General features: G+C 42.2%; 2 long non-coding RNA genes across 2 annotated transcripts; both read left to right on the top strand.

Moving 5' to 3' along the window:
* The first annotated feature begins 7,776 nt into the window (after positions 1-7,776).
* On the top strand, positions 7,777-20,401 carry LOC118966106 (uncharacterized). Its single transcript, XR_016483434.1, has 4 exons — positions 7,777-8,186; positions 16,913-19,809; positions 20,088-20,187; positions 20,294-20,401. It is a non-coding gene; the product is annotated as an uncharacterized LOC118966106 (long non-coding RNA).
* On the top strand, positions 9,398-9,916 carry LOC149981337 (uncharacterized). The gene is made up of 3 exons (XR_016483435.1): positions 9,398-9,461; positions 9,544-9,630; positions 9,718-9,916. It is a non-coding gene; the product is annotated as an uncharacterized LOC149981337 (long non-coding RNA).

Raw genomic sequence — 20,401 nt, 5'->3', positions numbered from 1 at the left:
CATAATTTAAGAAGATATATGTGGTAGTCTAACACCCATATAAATATAATTAATATAACGGGCTTGGAACCTCTAACCCTGGCAATTCATTCGATTTCTATGTAACAACCACTCTATGACATCAGCAGCCATAGAAATAGAACGTGTTTCATCTCTATGATGGCATCTCTATGAGTCTCATAGAAAAACTGTATTCTTTGAGATGGAATGTTAAAACCTTCTCTGTAATAACCATAGAGATATATGATCTTGGTCAAATGTAAACATAAGCCCTGGTCATCTAATCTAAATTATTATTAGGTTAGGCGACTTCTATCATTCCATTCTACAATAATATGCTACACAAACTTTCTTAACATCCACAAAATGGCCTCCCGGGTGGCGCTGTACTGCAGCTGTACTGCGGCTCCAGCTGTGCCATCAGAGTCCCTGGGTTCGCACCCAGGCTCTGTCGTAACCGGCCGCGACCGGGAGGTTGGCAGGGCTTGGTCGGTAGGGATGTCCTTGTCTCATCGCGCACCAGCGACTCATGTGGCGGGCCGGGCGCAGTGCGCGCTAACCAAGGTTACCAGGTGCACGGTGTAGCCTCCGACACATTGGTGCGGCTGGCTTCCGGGTTGGAGGCGGGCTGTGTTAAGAAGCAGTGCGGCTGGTTGGGTTGTGTATCGGAGGACGCATGACTTTCAACCTTCGTCTCTCCCGAGCCCGTATGGGAGTTGTAGCGATGAGACAAGATAGTAGCTACTACAACAATTGGATACCACGAAATTGGGGAGAAAAAGGGGTAAAAATTCAAAAATAATTAAAGAAATAAAAAACATCCACAAAATACAGTCAGTAAACATTTCCTGTTGGTGGTTTATAACCGATGTGAAACGGCTAGCTAGTTAGCGGGGGTGCACGCTAATAGCGTTTCAATCGGTGACGTCACTTGCTCTGAGGCCTTGAAGTAGTTGTTCCCCTTACCATCGCGCCGCAGGTTTTGTGGCGTGATGGTAACGATGCTTCGTGGGTGGCTGTTGTTGATGTGTGCAGAGGGTCCCTGGTTCGAGGCGAGGAGAGGGACGGATGCTATACTGTTATATGATGTTATGTAAGTCTGCTCCTGGGAAGGACTTGATGAACCCTCCACACTCCCAGGAAAACCAGGTACCCAGCATCATATTGGAGGTCAGTATTGACTGTAGTTGTAGTATTATAACCCCTCTTTTTAAAGGAGCTGATGAGGTGAAGAAAACCAAGAGATCTCTGTTCTTCAGGAAGAGCTGACAGAGCTGACCATTTCTCATAATGAGAATGGGAAGTAGGAACTTCTCTGTACTGTATATTTCAGAGATCTGTGAGTGTATTGTAGCTCATTTACTGAACAACAACTTGTGACCTTTGTCCAGGTTTAATGGGTATACAGACATATACTGACTACAAAAGCAGTGCTACAACTTTAACAGTGCCATCTATCCCTCTATCCCTGACACTAACTACAGCATAGCAGTGACAAACCTTGATCTTTCAGTTTACAAGACTGTTCAGACTAAAACTGATACCAGAACCAACAGAGATCTAGAATTAGACTGTTCAAACTAAAACTGATACCAGAACCAACAGAGATCTAGAATTAGACTGTTCAGACTAAAACTGATACCAGAACCAGAGATCTAGAATTAGACTGTTCAAACTAAACCTGATACCAGAACCAACAGAGATCTAGAATTAGACTGTTGAAACTAAAACTGATACCAGAACCAACATAGATCTAGAATTACTAGGTGCCACTGAACTGGATCATTACCTCCAACCCCGGACTGTCTTGTCTCATTACGCACACCTGGTTCCCATTCCCCCTGATTAGTATGTGTATATATGTGCCCTCTGTCCTCCACTGTCTTTGATGATTATTGTTCCATGTCCATTGGTCTTGTGAGTACCTGTGCTCTGTTGTATTGGCATGCGTGTCACCGTGTTAGTGTGCACTTGTTATTACGGGTCTCGGTCCGTGTATTTATTAGAGATTTGCACCTCACTTTGTTTGGGTTACAGCCCTGTGTTTTACATACACTGCTCAAAAAAATAAAGGGAACACTAAAATAACACATCCTAGATCTGAATGAATGAAATATTCTTATTAAATATTTTTTTCTTTACATAGTTGAATGTGGTGACAACAAAATCACACAAAAATCACACAAAATCACACAAGAATTATCAATGGAAATCAAATTTATCAACCCATGGAGGTCTGGATTTGGAGTCACACTCAAAATGAAAGTGGAAAACCACACTACAGGCTGATTCAACTTTGATGTAACGTGGCGTTGGTGGATGGAGCGAGACATGATGTCCCAGATGTGCTCAATTGGATTCAGATCTGGGGAACGGGCGGGACAGTCCATAGCATCAATGCATTCCTCTTGCAGGAACTGCTGACACACTCCAGCCACATGATGTCTAGCATTGTCTTGCATTAGGAGGAACCCAGGGCCAACCGCACCAGCATATGGTCTCACAAGGGGTCTGAGGAAGTCATCTCGGTACCTAATGGCAGTCAGGCTACCTCTGGCGAGCACATGGAGGGCTGTGCGCCCCCCCCCCCCCCCCCCAAAGAAATGCCACCCCACACCATGACTGACCCACCGCCAAACCGGTCATGCTGGAGGATGTTGCAGGCAGCAGAACGTTCTCCACGGCGTCTCCAGACTCTGTCACATCTGTCACGTGCTCAGTGTGAACCTGCTTTCATCTGTGAAGAGCACAGGGCGCCAGTGGCGAATTTGCCAATCTTGGTGTTCTCTGGCAAATGCCAAACGTCCTGCACGATGTTGGGCTGCAAGCACAACCCCCACCTGTGGACATCGGGCCCTCATACCACCCTCATGGAGTCTGTTTCTGACAGTTTGAGCAGACACATGCACATTTGTGGCCTGCTGGAGGTCATTTTGCAGGGCTCTGGCAGTGCTCTTCCTGCTCCTCCTTGAACAAAGGCGGAAGTAGCGGTCCTGCTGCTGGGTTGTTGCCCTCCTACGGCCTCCTCCACGTCTCCTGATGTACTGGCCTGTCTCCTGGTAGCGCCTCCATGCTCTGGACACTACGCTGACAGACACAGCAAACCTTCTTGCCACAGCTCGCATTGATGTGCCATCCTGGATGAGCTGCACTACCTGAGCCACTTGTGTGGGTTGTAAACTCCGTCTCATGCTACCACTAGAGTGAAAGCACCGCCAGCATTCAAAAGTGACCAAAACATCAGCCAGGAAGCATAGGAACTGAGAAGTGGTATGTGGTCCCCACCTGCAGAACCACTCCTTTATTGGGGGTGTCTTGCTAAATGCCTATAATTTCCACCTGTTGTCTATTCCATTTGCACAACAGCATGTGAAATGTATTGTCAATCAGTGCTGCTTCCTAAGTGGACAGTTTGATTTCACAGAAGTGTGATTGACTTGGAGTTACATTGTGTTGTTTAAGTGTTCCCTTTATTTTTTTGAGCAATATATATATACACACACACACCTTTGTTTGTTTTGGGCTTCATCCTCGTCATGTTCATGACGTACGCTATTTTGGGTAGAGAAATAAAAAAAATAAGATTTTCGTATTCCTGTGCCTGTCTTCTATCATTATACAATGCGACACACATCTAGAATTAAATATAAAAAACTGTCAAAATAAAACGAATGAAAAGAAAAATGTATATAAAAAATAGTGAAAATGTGGCGCTGAAGTAACCATCTTCCTCTCACATACTTTTCTGTGTTTCTTTGTGTTAACTGTGGAGTTGATAGTGTGTCTATCAGAGGAGGTCAGGAATCAGAGGGAGGTGGAGAAGGAGGTGCAGGAGAAGAGCCAGGATAGAAGAGAAGATCCACAGGTTGAGATGCCAGCTCTGGGAGGGATCCTGAACATGGAGGGTTCCCAGCCCTGTTGGACAGAGAAGCAACTCACTCAGAGACCGAACACCAAGCCATACAGCATGAGGTTAACCCTTAGTTAACTTGGTCAGAGAAAGGAATTCATCATTTGTTAACATTTGAAATTTATATACAGGCTGCATGTAATGTTATCTTCTGAAATTTGACCTAAAACTAATCTTGCATGGTGGCCATGTCTGAGTCTTGGAACATGACCACAAACACAGCTCTTCAGTTATACAGAGAGTTAAGTGGACAGTGAGACAACAGTTTAGAGTGAGACAACAGTTTATCACTTACTGAACAGATGAGGGAAGTGGAGAGAACCAACAAACCACTGATGAGGGAGTTAGAGGCTAGGATGAATCATGTGATCTCTTCTGGTGTGTTCACATGGAGATACAGTATCAAACACAGCTTTAGAGCCTAAACTGGGGGAGGATGAGCCCCCAAACCTAAATCAACCCTTAGCCCTCACCCCCTGAGATCTGAAAGGTTTATACAAGCATAAATCTTACTCTGTTAATCTTAGCTTTGCGCTATGCCCTGAGAAAGCAGGAAACGACTGGTTTCATTAGACTTGTCTGACCCTGTTCAAGTGGGTCTGTACGGGATACGGTTCCTGTTTTCTCATGGTATGTGATGAAGTATGAGATGCTTAGCAACACTGCAAAATGTGTAACCATATATGGACATATGGCTATTTGCCAGCTGGCAAAGAAAGACGCTAAGGAAAGCTATAAAAGACCATTTAAAATGTGTTTGGGGGCTCTTCGCTGTGTACCATTTTGGGTCTATGCTAACCAGCTACATTTTTGCTAATCTTATTAATAAAGAACTTTGCTGTTTGAGAGAACCTGCAACCTCTCTTGCTTTTCCCTTTAATGTTTAGAATTTCCACGACATACTTCAGGTGCTCATGATTTAGCTTAACCAGCAGGCAGAGTTAGCACCTTTGGGACACTTCAGTTCTTTCCATTGTGCCTAGATCAAGCACACCTAAAGTCCTTTCAAATACAATGTGAATGTGACTTTTCTAAGAACTGCCTTTAAATTCAGTTCTCTTGTTTACGGGAAGGTGTGAGGAACTCGTGATAATGCTGGAGGAGGAGAATGGAACTTGTGATATGATAACTTTGTTTATAAGCTACACTTCCTCTTAAGGATCAGACTCTTTTTTTCAATTTTTGCCTAAAATGACAGACCCAAATCTAACTGCCTGAAGCTCAGGCCCTGAAGCAAGGATATGCATTTTCTTGGTACCATTTGAAATGAAACACTTTGAAGTTTGTGGAAATGTGAATCAGTGTAGATGAAGGGATGGTAGACATGTTGAAGAAAGGTTTTTAAGCCTTGAGACAATTTAGAAATGGATTGTGTATGTGTGCCATTCAGCAGGTGAATGGGCAAGAGAAAAGATGTAAGTGCCTTTGACCAGGATGTGGTAGTAGGTGCCAGGTCCACCGGTTTGTGTCAAGAACTGCAACACTGCTGGGTTTTTTCCACGCTCAACAGTTATTGTCCTGTGTGTATCAAGAATGGTCCATCACCCAAAGGACACCCAGCAAATTTGACACAATTTTGGGAAGCCTTGGAGTCAAGATTGGCCAGCATCCCTGTGGAACGCTTTCGACACTTAGTAGAGTCCATGCCCCGACAAATTGAGGCTGTTCTGAGGGCAAAAGGGGGTGCAACTCAATATTTAGAATGTGTTACTAATGTTTGTTATACTCAGTGTATGAGCATCATCTAGTAAAAACATATGGATATAAAGGAAGGAAGATTCACCCACAGAGATTATGATTTAGGTTTTTCACTGGAGCAATCTCCGACAACTAATAGGACTAACACTTATATTGTGTTACAAGTTGCTTCTAGGCAGAGTTGCAAAGAAAAGGCCATGGAATGCTGTGCAAAGCTGTCATCAAGGAAAATGGTGGCTACTTTGAAGAATCTCAAATATAAAATTGACTTAGATTTGTTAAACACTTTTTTGGTTACTACATGATTCCATATGTGTTATTTCATAGTTTTGATGTCTTCACTATTATTCTGCAATGTAGAAAATAGTAAAAGATTCAGAAAAACCCTGGAATGAATAAGTGTGTCCAAACCTTTTACTGGTACTGTATGTTGACACCTGTTTTGTTTTCCCCTCCTCTCCTCCAGGCCATTCTAAACAGTTGTCTTTCACATGCTACCTGCCTTGGTATTTCACACTGATTGCACTTGAGGTCACCTCTAGAGGGCAGTCATGTATTGTCATTAGTGCACATTGTATGAAATTAAAATGCTTTTTTTCAGAAGGAAATTGGGTTAATTCTAAAATGTTTTATTATATTCTAATGAGCCATTTACTTTATGTTTATATTCTTAGATGTTATTTATTTATTCTTATTGTTGTTGCATTGTCGAGAAGGAACCTGCAAATAAGCATTTAAATGGATGGTGTTTACCTTATCCTCTACATACGACTAATAAAACTTAATAACCTCCACAACTTAAAACAACCCAACAGAATAAATGTAAATCAAAAACCTCATGACATCATAATGTTAAAATTAATGAATGAGTGAATGTTGAGAGGAGACCAACCTGTGTGGCTGATGTATTGTCAGGAGGCCCATTCCTCCTGACAGAGCTGGTGTAACTGAGTCAGGTTTGTAGGCCTCCTTGCTCGCACATGCATTTTCAGTTCTGCCCACACATTTTCTATGGGATTGAGGTCAGGGCTTTGTGATGGCCACTCCAATACCTTGACTTTGTTGTCCTTAAGCCATTTTGCCACAAGTTTGGAAGTATTCTTGGGATCATTGTCCATTTGGAAGACCCATTTCCTGTCTTGAGATGTTGCTTCAATATATCCACATCATTTTTCCTCCTCATGAAGCCATCTATTTTGTGAAGTGCACCAGTCCCTCCTGCAGCAAAGCACCCCCACAACATGATGCTGCCACCCTCGTGCTTCACGGTTGGGATGATTTTCTTCGGCTTGTAAGCCTCCCCTTTCCCTCCAAACATAACGATGGTCCTTATGGCCAAACAGTTCTATTTTGTTTCATCAGACCAGAGGACATTTCTCCAAAAAAATATGATCTTCGTCCCCATGTGCAGTTACAAACCGTAGTCTGGCTTTTTTATGGCGGTTTTGGAGCTGTGGCTTCTTCTTTGCTGAGCGGCCTTTCAGGTTATGTCGATATAGGACTCGTTTTACTGTGGATATAGATACTTCTGTATCTGTTTCCTCCAGCATCTTCATAAGGTCCTTTGCTGTTGTTCTGGGATTGATTTGCACATTTCACACCAAAGTACGTTAATCTCTAGGAGACCTTATGAAGATGCGTCTCCTTCCTGAGCGGTATGACACCTGCGTGGTCTCATGGTGTTTATACTTGCATACTATTGTTTCTTCAGATGAACGTGGTACCTTCAAGTGTTTGTAAATTGCTCCCAAGGATGAACCAGACTTGTGGAGGTCTACATTTATATTCTGAGGTCTTGGCTGATTTCTTTTGATTTTCCCATTTTGTCAAGCATAGAGGCACTGAGTTTGAAGGTAGGCCTTGAAATACATCCACAGGTACACCTCCAACTGACTCAAATGATGTCAATTAGCCTATCAGAAGCTTCTAAAGCCATTACATCCTTTTCTGGAATTTTCTAAGCTGTTTAAAGGCACAGTCAACTTAGAGTATGTAAACTTCTGACCCACTGGAATTGTGATACTGTCACCCCCTGACCATAGAGAGCCCTTTGGGGAGCGTGACTAGAGGGTGTTCTAGTACTATATTTCTATGTTGGTATGAGTATGGTTCCCAATTGGAGGCAGCTGATTATTGTTGCCTCTAATTGGGGATCATACTTAAAAATAGTCCTTTTCCCACCTGCGTTTATAAGATATTGTTTTGTTTTCAGTTAGTGCCTTAGTGCGCTCTCTACTGGACGTTAGTTGATTCTTTGTTGTTTTTTTGTTAAGTTTCACTTTGTAATAAAGTATGTGGAACTCTATTCACGCTGCGCCTTGGTCCACTCCTTTCGACGAACGTGACAGAATATCCCACCACAAGGACCAAGCAGCGTGCTATGGAGGCAAAAGTGAGTTGGACATGGGAGGAGTTCCTGGGAGGATGCGAGACCCTTCCTTGGAAGGAGTCGCCAAGGAATCTGGAAGGACAGCGACGATGCCAGGGACCGCGGCCACAGAACCCCCCCAATATATTTGTTTGGTGCGGGGGCATAAGGGGCTGTCGGTCGAGCCGAGGAGAGAGCCAGAGGCAGTTGGTGAGTCAATGGAGCTGTTTGCGCTCGGTGTCGCCGGTTTACTAGCCGCCACCGATCCCTTTTTCCTTTTCTGGTTGTTTTGTCTGTGTTCCTTTTCACACCTGGGGCCTGTTGCACAAAAGTAGAATTAAGACATCCGGGATAAATGACTCAGCTGAGCTCAATGAAGCCAAAACATGTGCGTCCAGGCTTAATTGGTTGCACAAAGACCAAGCCAGGATGAGCAGACACGGATTCATTAAGCCAGGTGAAACCAATCCTGGATAGGTGCGCGCTCACGGCTCACTCAAATAGACCCCGCCACAGATCACAGATTAACTGATTTACCATGGCAACTAGAGCCGCGTACTTTTCCCCGTCGGAAGCACAAATCCTCATGGAGGCATACGAGGAGGTAAAAGATATAATTAAGAAGAAAGGCAACACCGCCACAGTGATAAAGCAAAGAGAAAAAGCGTGGCAAAGTATTGCAGACCGCCTGAATGCGTAAGTAGTGCACAATTACACACTCACCGCTCCGCTGAAACATCACAATTACAATTCAAATATTTAATTCACATCTCCAAAAATGCAGTTGTACTGTAATTATGAAACGGTAAATTTTTTTTATTGAAATGCACTGCAGATATGAGTGAAATTGTGTAAAGTAACTCCATCACACTGTATAAAGCTATGATAAAATTTTTGATATTTTTACTGAAAACAAGACAAAAATACCAAGTAATTTTTTGCAGTGTGACTCCATTAAGTGTGTGTGTGTGTGTGTGTGTGTGTGTGTGTGTGTGTAGATTAAACATGAACGGGCCAAAACGGACATGGCAGCAGGTCAAAATCAAATACAAGAACATTCTGCAGAATGGTATGGTCCCTGACTAATATTTAACAAAGCACAAGCATATATTGTACCCAGAAGGTGCCTGCTCACACATTGTCTGTACTGTTTTAGCAGTGAAAAAGAATACCCACAGACAAGGCACGGGTGGTGGGTCACCAAAGGCTGACCTTACCCCAGCAGAGGACATGGCCTTGGAGCTAAATAAAGGCAGGCCCGTCTTAGAGGGGATCCCTGGGGGGAAAGAGACGAGCATAGGTTCCTCCCAAGATGCCACCCGCTTCATTCAAGGTATGTCCTTCCATCTCTACATGGGATACAACCACATTCATATTGAATCAATTTGCACTGTCTGACTTTGGTTTACCTATTGCCTTGCAGTGTCTGGCAGCACTGTGTTCCTGTTAGAGCCACCAGCACAAGCACCAGACGATGCTGATCCAGTGAGTACTCCATCAAAGGCATACTGTAGGCCTGGCATGTCTTGTCTACTAGCTTCAATATGAATCCGATTAAATGTGATAGGGTGAAGGCCCCAGTGCAGCAGCAACAGCACATGATGGAGACGATGATGAGGAGGAGACCATCTCTCTGGATTCCAGAAGGCATGAGGTATCATGTTAAGACTGTGAAAGTACTATTTACTCTACAATGGTGAGGAGTCCTCATCAAAATCAAAAAATCTAATTTCTTTTACAGGACCCAGATGCTATACAGTGGGAAAACCAGCCTGGCAACATAGTGCGTATTAATAAAAGGACACCACATCCTGCCAAATTCCAGCTGCGCTAATTGTATTGTGTTCACAGAGCTCACAAGCTATCAGAAAGTTGTATGGCAACCACCTCCGGTGCCAAATAGAACTGGCAGACATAGACATTCAGTACAAGAAGAAAAAGATGGAAAATCTTGCACTGGAGTTCGAAATAAAAAAGAGGACAATTAGGAAACTGGACCTTGAAATAAAAAAACTTGAGAGGGAGGTGAGATATGCCTTCAATGTACACTGTATGCTAACTGTAACACAAATGTATTAATCATTATTTTTCTTTCCTCCCCCAGCTCCAAGAAGATGACACAGCTCAAAATAAAAATTAGGTATATTCTCGTAAAGTCAAGTGAGCCATGACATATGAGCTCTTATTGTGAGCACACAGGACGGTGGCATCTTTCTAAGGTTTTTTTTATTTTCCCAGCAATCAGTACAACCAAGTCATCGTTATAAGGCATCGCCCTCTTTTGCCCACCCCCCCAGCACCAGGTGTGGCCACTAGCCTATATGAAGGCCCAAAATTGTGTGTTCCTTTCTGCTCTGACAATGGCATGCCCATTCGTGCGAGATGTGGTGGATGAAGAAGCACTTGTGCTGAGGAGAGCCTTCAGGTGAGAAAGGGTCTTCAGGGACCGGTTGGACCCACTGGCCTTCCCTGATGACCATCTATATGAAAGATACAGGTTTTCTGCAGATGGCATCAGGTATCTATGCAGACTACTGGGTCCCAGGATTAAGCACCGCACTGCACGGAGCCATGCACTGAGTGTGGAGCAAATGGTTTGTGTGGCCTTGCGCTTTTTTGCTAGTGGAGCCTTCCTGTACTCAGTGGGGGATGCAGAACAGCTGAACAAGGCCACAATTTGCCGCACAATAAGGAGTGTGTGTCTGGCTATCAAAGCATTAGCAGATGTCTTCATCTCCTTCCCTGGCCACAGAAGACTCTGTGACATCAAAGAGGAGTTCTATAGGATTGCAGGTAAGAGGATCTACAAATTACAGGACAACTGTTAACACATAGTAGGATACTCATTACTTTGTGTGACAGGTTTCCCCAATGTCATTGGTGCAGTGGACTGCACACACATAAGGATAAAAGCCCCCTCAGGTGCCCATGAGGCCGATTTTGTGAATAGGAAATCCTTTCACAGCATTAATGTTCAGGTGAACATAACTTTTTGATATTGTCCATTGACGAACACTCTGCATTGCCAGTGATGTGCATTGATTGGTGTAATATTCCTCATCTTATGATTTCAGATGGTCTGCAATGCTGACTGTGTGATCAGCAATGTTGTGGCAAAATGGCCTGGCTCAGTCCATGACTCCAGAATCTTTCGGGCCTCTGAAATCTATCAGTGCCTATCACAAGGTAAGCCACACAACCCCTATTTATAACCATCATGGCTGTGTCAAGAATATCACTGTGTTTATGAGGTAGTAATGATGAGATTTTGTGTTGACAGGTGAATTCTCTGGTGTGTTGCTGGGAGACAGGGGGTATGGCTGCCAGCCTTTTCTCCTGACACCTTTCACAGACCCCCAGGAAGCACAGCAGGCCTACAACCATGCCCATGCCAGGACAAGGGCCAGAGTTGAAATGACCTTTGGCCTCCTGAAGGCACGCTTTCACTGCCTTCACAAATTAAGGGTCAGCCCTGTTAGGGCATGTGATATTACTGTGGCTTGTGCTGTCCTCCACAATGTGGCCTGCCTGAGGAAGGAGAGGGCCCCCAGAGTGCCACCAGCCATGGACTGGGACAATCCGGCAATCTTCCCTGATGACGACAGTGGTCGGCTGCTGAGGGACCAATATGTGTTGAATTATTTTAGTTAGTATGTGTGCTTTCAATTTTGGTTAAATATGTCCTGCGGTGGCAGAGGAATTTGGGTTTTTTTGGGTTCGTTTTTTGACGAATTTGGCCTCTTATGATGTTTGTGCGGTATACTGTGTGTAATACAAGGCTGCAGGGAGGCTACTGCATCCATTCATTTGTCTGTTCAGTTGATGTGTATGGATTTGTCCTGCATTTATTTTAGTGTGCAGACATGCAGGGTGTGTTATACACATTCAAAGGTCTGTATATGTATCATTTTGTATAATATGCTTAGATTCTGTGCTTTCCATCTTGTAGAGTCACTGTGACTTCAGTTTTGAAAGGAGCTGATGGTTTACCTGCTTTGTTTTGTCCTTATTCAATAAAGGAACATAATGTTACACATTGTGTTTTTATATTCATATGGAATGTGTATTTGTTTATATGACAGAGTACTAGGGCCACACTGAAGAAAAAGGATAAAGTCATAAATTTATGAGGCTGGTTCTTTCTGCAGAAAAGCTACATATTGTTTTTACAGTTTTGATACTTATGACAATGTGATACTTAATATTCTGGCACATCAGCATGTCTTTGTTTATGAAACCATACTGAAGTACAATTTCACGAAATGCCCCACATCTGTCATTTTAACAACTGTCCTCCTTTAAAACAACTGGTTACAATATTATGACTTGTGTTTTTTTCCCCTCTGTGGCCCTAATATTCTAGCATTTTATATATAGCCTTATAGTCTATGGGAAACTGTAAATTATCTAATGATAGCAACATCATCTAAAAATCATTTTTTATCCAAAATCATTGAAATTAATGATCACAAACGTTTAAATAACAGTGGGTCTAGTTATATGTGATAACAATGTATAGTGAGCAGTGAAATAACTATTGGTTTCCATTTGTGGTGACTGCTGACTGACATTAGGGATGAGATTAAATAGATCCTGGAATTTAGCCTGGTCTGGAGCAGGCTAGCTCCACAGAATAAATCTCCATGGTAATTTATACCATAACATATCCTCCTGCCCCCTATCCATCTTTAGTGCAACCGGATTACGGATCAATTGAGCCAGGATCACCAAGATATCCTGGCTTAATCCCTTATCCTAGTTTTGTGCAACAGGCCCCTGGTTTCATTTGCGTTTATTTCTGTGTGTATATAGGGCACCTGTTGCCTGCCTTAGTTCGTGTGGGATTAAGTGTGTGTGTATTTGTGCTCGATTATCTTTGTTTGTTGTTTTCACTATTTAGGCACGCGTAGTTAAGTGTCGGAACTGTGGTTGTTCCTTGTGTTGGCACGAGTTTCTGATCCTTCGAGAGCGTAGTTTTGGGTTTTCGTCTGTGCCATTTTTGTATTGGTGGACTATATATATTAAACACGCTTCTCAGAAATCCCCGCTCTCCTGCGCCTGACTCCTACATCTCTCACCGAGACGCACCTTATCACACTCAGCTTTAGCTCCCTGTACATCACAGAGTAACAGGAAGGATTTTCTCTCCTTTCTGCTGCAGTTTCTGGTAGAACTTTGAACTGTCATCAATGTTTTCTAAAACTAACAAACATTCAGTATTTTATGCAATGTTTTAAAGCTTCCAAATTGTCATGGGTATAGCTTATAGGTGAACTTTAGCATTACTGGATAATTTGGTGTTTTACTTATTTTACTTATTTTTTTGGTGGGGGGCTCGTGACATGGGTAGTATCCAGTTTATTTATGTGTTTAATTAACTTGTTTGAGAATCTGTTATCCGTGGGGTACAAAACATTGACCTGGATGAAGATTTATCAAATGATCCCTTGAGGTACCTGCATGGTGGGGTGAAGAGACTGATCACTGACTTCAGTCTGGGGGGGTTTGGCTCCAGGAGAAGAGAAGACGGCCTGGATGATCTTCAATCTCAGCCTCTCATGCTGGAAGACACAGAACTAGGTTTATCCACGCAGCCTTCTAAAGGTGCCAATATCTTCTATGAAGTTCAACCATTCATTAAGAGTTCTAAATTTAACATTCAGTGCAGTTTGTCAGTACTTTCAGTTAACCACACGTTAGAAACTAAACCAAGACCTGAACTAAACTGGAATGAGATTCATTGGTAACCATGTTTACTACTGATTCATAATCTATGAATAGATTATTCTTAAAGTATGCCTTAATGTAAGGTGTTATGATTCACCTGGCTAACTACATCATTGCATTTGAAGATGAATTTGAAGCATGATTGAAGATGACTAGGAATGACAAGAGTACAACCTAGCCGGTGACCAGATGTATGCTCTGACTCATCAAAACAGATGATATATTCTAGCACATGATGACAGGGTGATATGGATGAAGTCAGCTGACAACGTCACTTATTGTGACACATCTTCATGTTGTTCTGGAGGACATTATGACTCGACTGGAGATGTAGCTTTGTTTCTGTTTTAATTCGATTGTTTTGTTCCTCTTTGTTTTTACTCTGCCTATTTTTAATTTAAATGGCGCTTCAAATCCCATTTATTATTATAATAATTTTTTGGAATCTGTCAGAATATAGAACAAGTTGGGAGGTTATTATGACTCGCTTCGCTTGACTCAACCACTTTCAGGTTCTCATTGAATGTCACGTTCTGACCTTAGTTATTTTATTATGTCTTTGTTTTAGTATGGTCAGGGCGTGAATTGGGTGGGTTGTCTATGTTAGTTTTTCTATGATTTGCTATTTCTGTGTTTGGCCTGGTATGGTTCTCAATCAGAGGCAGCTGTCAATCGTTGTCCCTGATTGAGAACCATATTTAGGTAGCCTGTTTTCTATTGTGTTTCGTGGGTGATTGTTTTGGGGTTTTCTGTTGTGTGTCTGCACCAGCCAGAATTGTTTTCTGTTGTGTGTCTGCACCAGCCAGAATTGTTTTCTGTTGTGTGTCTGCACCAGCCAGAACTGTTTTGGTCGTGCTCTTTGTTATTTTTTTCTCTGTTCATTTAATAAATATGGACACATACCACGCTGCACCTTGGTCCTCTCCTTCCAACAGCCGTTACATTGAAGTTTAGTTTATTATGATCCCCATTAGCTGTTCCTCATGCAGTAATCAAGGTTAACCCAGAACTCATCTTGCGTCATTGGTCAGATGCTGGATTAAGTTCTAGGTACATGCTGTTAAGAGAATCGGAACGAAGAGCTCCACCCTCCCTCTTTTCAAGTTACGGGTCAAGTCTATGAGCCGAATGTCCCCTCCCCTTCCGAAATCAGAATGATATTAACACCTGTGAAATGTATTTAGTAGGGATCCCCATTAGCTCCTGACTCTTCCTGGGGTCCAAACAAATCGTGATTTGTCCAAAGCACCGGAACTAAGGCTGCTGTCTCACACATCCTGTTGTATCATGACAGACGGACCCTACCATTTTATGTTTAAGTAGTCTGTTTACGAGAGATTATTCATGCAAGTTACTCTTCCTGGAGAAGCAGGGATTCAGCACCTCCATACATCTATAAGGTCTAATGAGCAAATCATATTTGATTTTGATGGTCACTTTTTGATAATGATCACAATGATTTCCTTTACAATTCAGTTAAGCCTGTGTTGCAGGAGGTACATTATCTACACCCTTTATTTTACTCGCCAATCTTTGCGCTCCTTATTGAAGCATTCCTCAATTTACATAATTAATGCACTTTCTTAGACATTCATGAGCAAAAGCTGAGCTGCCTGTCTAACCTTTGACATCAGCTACTTCCTGTTTCCTCTGGGATACTTCCTCCTGCAGCTGGACTACAACCTGGAGGATCATAATCAGTGACAAATACTTTGTATTGATATTGGACTGCCCTTAGACTTAGGGTAGCCTAGCGGTTAGAGCGTTGGACTAATAACTGGAAGGTTGCAAGTTCAAATCCCCGAGCTGACAAGGTACAAATCTGTCGTTCTGCCCCTGAACAGGGGCTGTCATTGAAAATAAGAATTTGTTATTTAACTGACTTGCCTAGTTAAATAAAGGTTTTTTAAAAAAGTATGTTAATGCCACTGACACTAGAGGGCAGTACAACCTATCCCATGAATGGATGTAAACCCTGTGTTGCTGGAGACACTTTTTTTTTGGGGGGGGGGGGGGCTTTTCTAGTTAAATAAAGATTAAATAAAAAATACATTATCTAAACCCTTTCTTTTACATTACTTATCAATCTATGAGGTTTCTCATTGAAGCATTGCTTGACATAATCAATGCACTTGTCCTAGTGTCACGTTGTCTAATGATTGGAGACAGGCGCAGGAATACGTAATAGGGTTTTTTATTTAACCTCAGGAGGCTGAAAAAATGTCTTGTCACCGAAAACCCTCACTAACTTTTACAGGTGCACAATTGAGAGCATCCTGTCGGGCTGTATCACCGCCTGGTACGGCAACTGCACCGCCCACAACCGCAGGGCTCTCCAGAGGGTGGTGCAGTCTGCACAACATATGGTGGCAACCTTCCTGCCCTCTAGGATACCTACAACACCAGATGTCACAGGAAGGCAAAAAATATCATTCCCCGAGCCACTACCGGAACTAGAAGCACAAGCATTTCACTACACTCGCAATAACATCTGCTAAATATGTGTATGTGACCAATAAAATTTGATTTGAAGTTAACTGATGACGTAACCGGAAAGGCATGTCCCAACATGCATCAGGGTGTCCTTCTCCTCATCCAGCATTATCATGAGTTCCTCAAACGTCACGTGTAAGAGAAATGAAAATTAAACCATTTTACTGAAGTCACATTCACAGTATATTTTAAAGGACTTTAGCTGTGCTTGATCTAGGAACAATGGAAACAACTAATTAGTCCCAAAGACGCTGATCCTAAAGGAAGTAAAATTAGTCCAGGGCCCTACACTACTGGGATCAAGGCTGGGGTTAGATGAATGACGTGTTTACATAGAAATAGGCTACATTCACAGAACATATGGGTTGTGCCGTGGCGGAGGTCTTTGTGGGCTATACTCAGCCTTGTCTCAGGATGGTAAGTTGGTGGTTGAAGATATCCCTCTAGTGGTGTGGGGGCTGTGCTTTGGCAAAGTGGGTGGGGTTATATCCTTCCTGTTTGGCCCTGTCCGGGGGTGTCCTCGGATGGGGCCACAGTGTCTCCTGACCCCTCCTGTCTCAGCCTCCAGTATTTATGCTGCAGTAGTTTATGTGTCGGGGGGCTAGGGTCAGTTTGTTATATCTGGAGTACTTCTCCTGTCCTATTCGGTGTCCTGTGTGAATCTAAGTGTGCGTTCTCTAATTCTCTCCTTCTCTCTTTCTCTCTCTCTCTCGGAGGACCTGAGCCCTAGGACCATGCCCCAGGACTACCTGACATGATGACTCCTTGCTGTCACCAGTCCACCTGGCCGTGCTGCTGCTCCAGTTTCTTTCAACTGTTCTGCCTTATTATTATTCGACCATGCTGGTCATTTATGAACATCTTGGCCATGTTCTGTTATAATCTCCACCCGGCACAGCCAGAAGAGGACTGGCCATCCCACATATGCTCTCTCTAATTCTCTCTTTCTTTCTCTCTCTCGGAGGACCTGAGCCCTAGGACCATGCCCCAGGAATACCTGACATGATGACTCCTTGCTGTCCCCAGTCCACCTGACTGTGCTGCTGCTCCAGTTTCAACTGTTCTGCCTCATTATTATTCGACCATGCTGGTCATTTATGAACATTTGAACATCTTGGCCATGTTCTGTTATAATCTCCACCCGGCACAGCCAGAAGAGGACTGGCCAACCCACATAGCCTGGTTCCTCTCTAGGTTTCTTCCTAGGTTTTGGCCTTTCTAGGGAGTTTTTCCTAGCCACCGTGCTTCTACACCTGCATTGCTTGCTGTTTGGGGTTTTAGGCTGGGTTTCTGTACAGCACTTTGAGATATCAGCTGATGTACGAAGGGCTATATAAATACATTTGATTTGATATAAAGTAGGCTAACTTTAAGAATGACATATTTTCATCTTGATGTATTATTGTGTGATGTCTAGACAGGTTTATTCACAATAAACAGGTTAATAATTTGCTTTTAGTGAAAGGCGAGAATCTATTTAGTTTCTTTGCATTTTAAAATAATTATCAATAAGCATCCAATTCCAAGGATATTATTTATTTAATTTCCATAATCACTGCAGCATCAATTCATCATCTTTTCCAGCCAGGATGGGTTCATACTCCCAAAGCAGCCATAGCCTACAACAAATGACCATGCGCATCTCGTTTAATTGGACATATTAGATATGCTCTTTATTCTGCAATAATTATGAAAATATGGATTGTGTATAAATGCAATATTGTATTACATTACTGTATTCAGGAGTAAGCTACAGAAGTAACCTTCTGTCCCACCGGATCGATGGCATACAGCAAAATACTTGAAAAAGCTTGTCTGTTTACTACTGTGAAGTGGGTCAAATTAAATGAGAGATTGGATGAATGGCTTCCTTGTTGTAGGACTATGGTACCTCGTAAGTATAAAAAGATCACTGAATAGGTGAGGAATTTATTATGCAATGATCATGGAAATGAATAAAAACACTTAACGTTTTTCTTTAAGCAGGGAGTCATGCTGTGACCATGGTCTCTTTCGCAGATGAGCCCTGCTTGAACATCAATACACAACAATTACACTGTATACACACATTGTAACGGCAGATCTCCTCTTCGTCTGAAGAGGAGTAAGGATCGGACCAAGATGCAGCGTGGTAAGTGTTCATGACGATATTTTAATAAAGACAAAATGAACACTCGGACAAAAACAAACGATGACGTGAAATATACCAAACCGAACCAGTACCGTGTGGCGACAAACACTCACACGGAAACAAACACCCACAAACCAACAGTGAAACCCAGGCTACCTAAGTATGATTCTCAATCAGAGACAACTAACGACACCTGCCTCTGATTGAGAACCATACCAGGGCGAAACAGAAACCAAACATAGACTGCCCACCCCAACTCACGCCCTGACCATACTAAATAAAGACAAACAAAGGAAATAAAGGTCAGAACGTGACACACATCATCTACACAATACCTGAAAAGCAAACACTAAAATCAACCTAATAGATTTATAGAAAATAGATTCTCTCTCTCACTAACGGCAAATTATTGCATCTTGTTATTAACCTGTTTATTGTTATGAATAAGCCTCTCCATCATATCCCCCACTTGTACAAAATACTAGTCTACTTGTCTGTTTCCAATGCTAAACTTCAACCACTAGAAACTGTGCTTAAAAAGCATGGTCTAAAGTTTGCGAGAAGGTGAGCACATTTTCATGTCAAGTTCAGTTTTTTATAAATGCCAACTTCTGCTTGAAAACTGACACACGCATGTTTTAGGGTCCCTTTTGTACATATGCACACATTATAAAGGAGGCCCCAGGCCGGGGTTTGAGAAATACATGAGAGAATTGAAGAATTCGTCCTTAGTTGTACATCTTCTCGAAATCTAAAGGCACAACCTAGATTGGAGCCAATGTCTTAAGTAGTTGAACATGTTACTACTCCTGCCTTGGAAAGTGACTAATTGACACATTTTCATTTTCGTCAAAAACAACTTTATATCGAAGTGCCTTTGAGTTGACGGTTTGCGCATTTCGACTCGAGACGACCGTTAAACCCGATGACATGTTTACGCATGAGTTTGGCAAGCCAACGTCGCCATGACATCACCTACAAGTGTGATCGAGGATTTCTATTGATGAAGCAGTTTTAGTCTGTCTTCGTACTGTGCTGTTTTTGGTAGAACGGACATTGCTCCATGTACAAGGCTACTTCACCACCTCAATGTTGATAACTAGCTTGTTAATGTTTTGTTCTTCCAGTGATTGAATTCAGCAAGATATCATCATTTACAAATAATAACCTTTCCATATTTTATTATGATTCAGTAAACTTTTATTCACATTGACGGTGATGACTGATAACTCAGGGGTGGCCAGCCAACGTACATTACTATATTATATTTATTAACGGTGCAGTGTATGCAATATTTATTCAGAATATAATAGAGATATTCTTACTATACAGTGCATGTGCTAAAAATACATTAAGTCTACAGGTCTGTTCATCTCGATGCTTCAAAACTCCTAAGAACTTCACAAATCCAGTGTGTGGGTCTTCCAGTGAGTTGGAGAGGATTGAGGAACCATGGCACAGTTTGAAACCTTGACACGGACTGTAAGATAAACATTTCTGATTTGCACATTTTGTGGCTTGGCATGTTTAAACAATGATCAATGTACATTTCTCCCTCATGAAATATGAATTAGAGTTATTATCAGCCTACAATATAGTCTTAGTTTAAATTTTACTGAAACCTTGTAGAAAAACCATGGAGATAAATGCATTTCATTAACATTTATTGACTGGATTTGCAGATAACAGGTTATCTTGGGTTTGGTGTCACATATTTAAATGTAATGTATGCTGATGTTTTATTTCTTCTCTATTTGCAGATGCCTATAACTTTGATACTTCTAAACGTTGAACCCTGTTCCACATATGATCCAGCCATCTTTAAAATAGGTGACAGATATTGCAGAATGTGTAGGCCTGGTAAGGACCTTGTGTATTTTTGAGAAGTTAATTATAATAACAACAATAATAATTATGATGATAATAATACCAAAAGGTAATTACTTTCTGTTTTTCTTTTCAACAGGATATCGTGTACATAGTCATTGTACTACAGCTACATTCACCTCCTGTGTGCCCTGTATCGACTCCACCTTCCTTGATGAGCCCAGTGATAAAACAACATGCAACAACA

This window comes from Oncorhynchus mykiss, chromosome 9 (genome assembly GCF_057628025.1).
Source record: "Oncorhynchus mykiss isolate SJ-2025 chromosome 9, ASM5762802v1, whole genome shotgun sequence".
NCBI lineage: Eukaryota > Metazoa > Chordata > Actinopteri > Salmoniformes > Salmonidae > Oncorhynchus > Oncorhynchus mykiss.
Note: the sequence above shows the minus strand (reverse complement) of the source record. Positions and strands in the feature narration are given on the sequence as shown.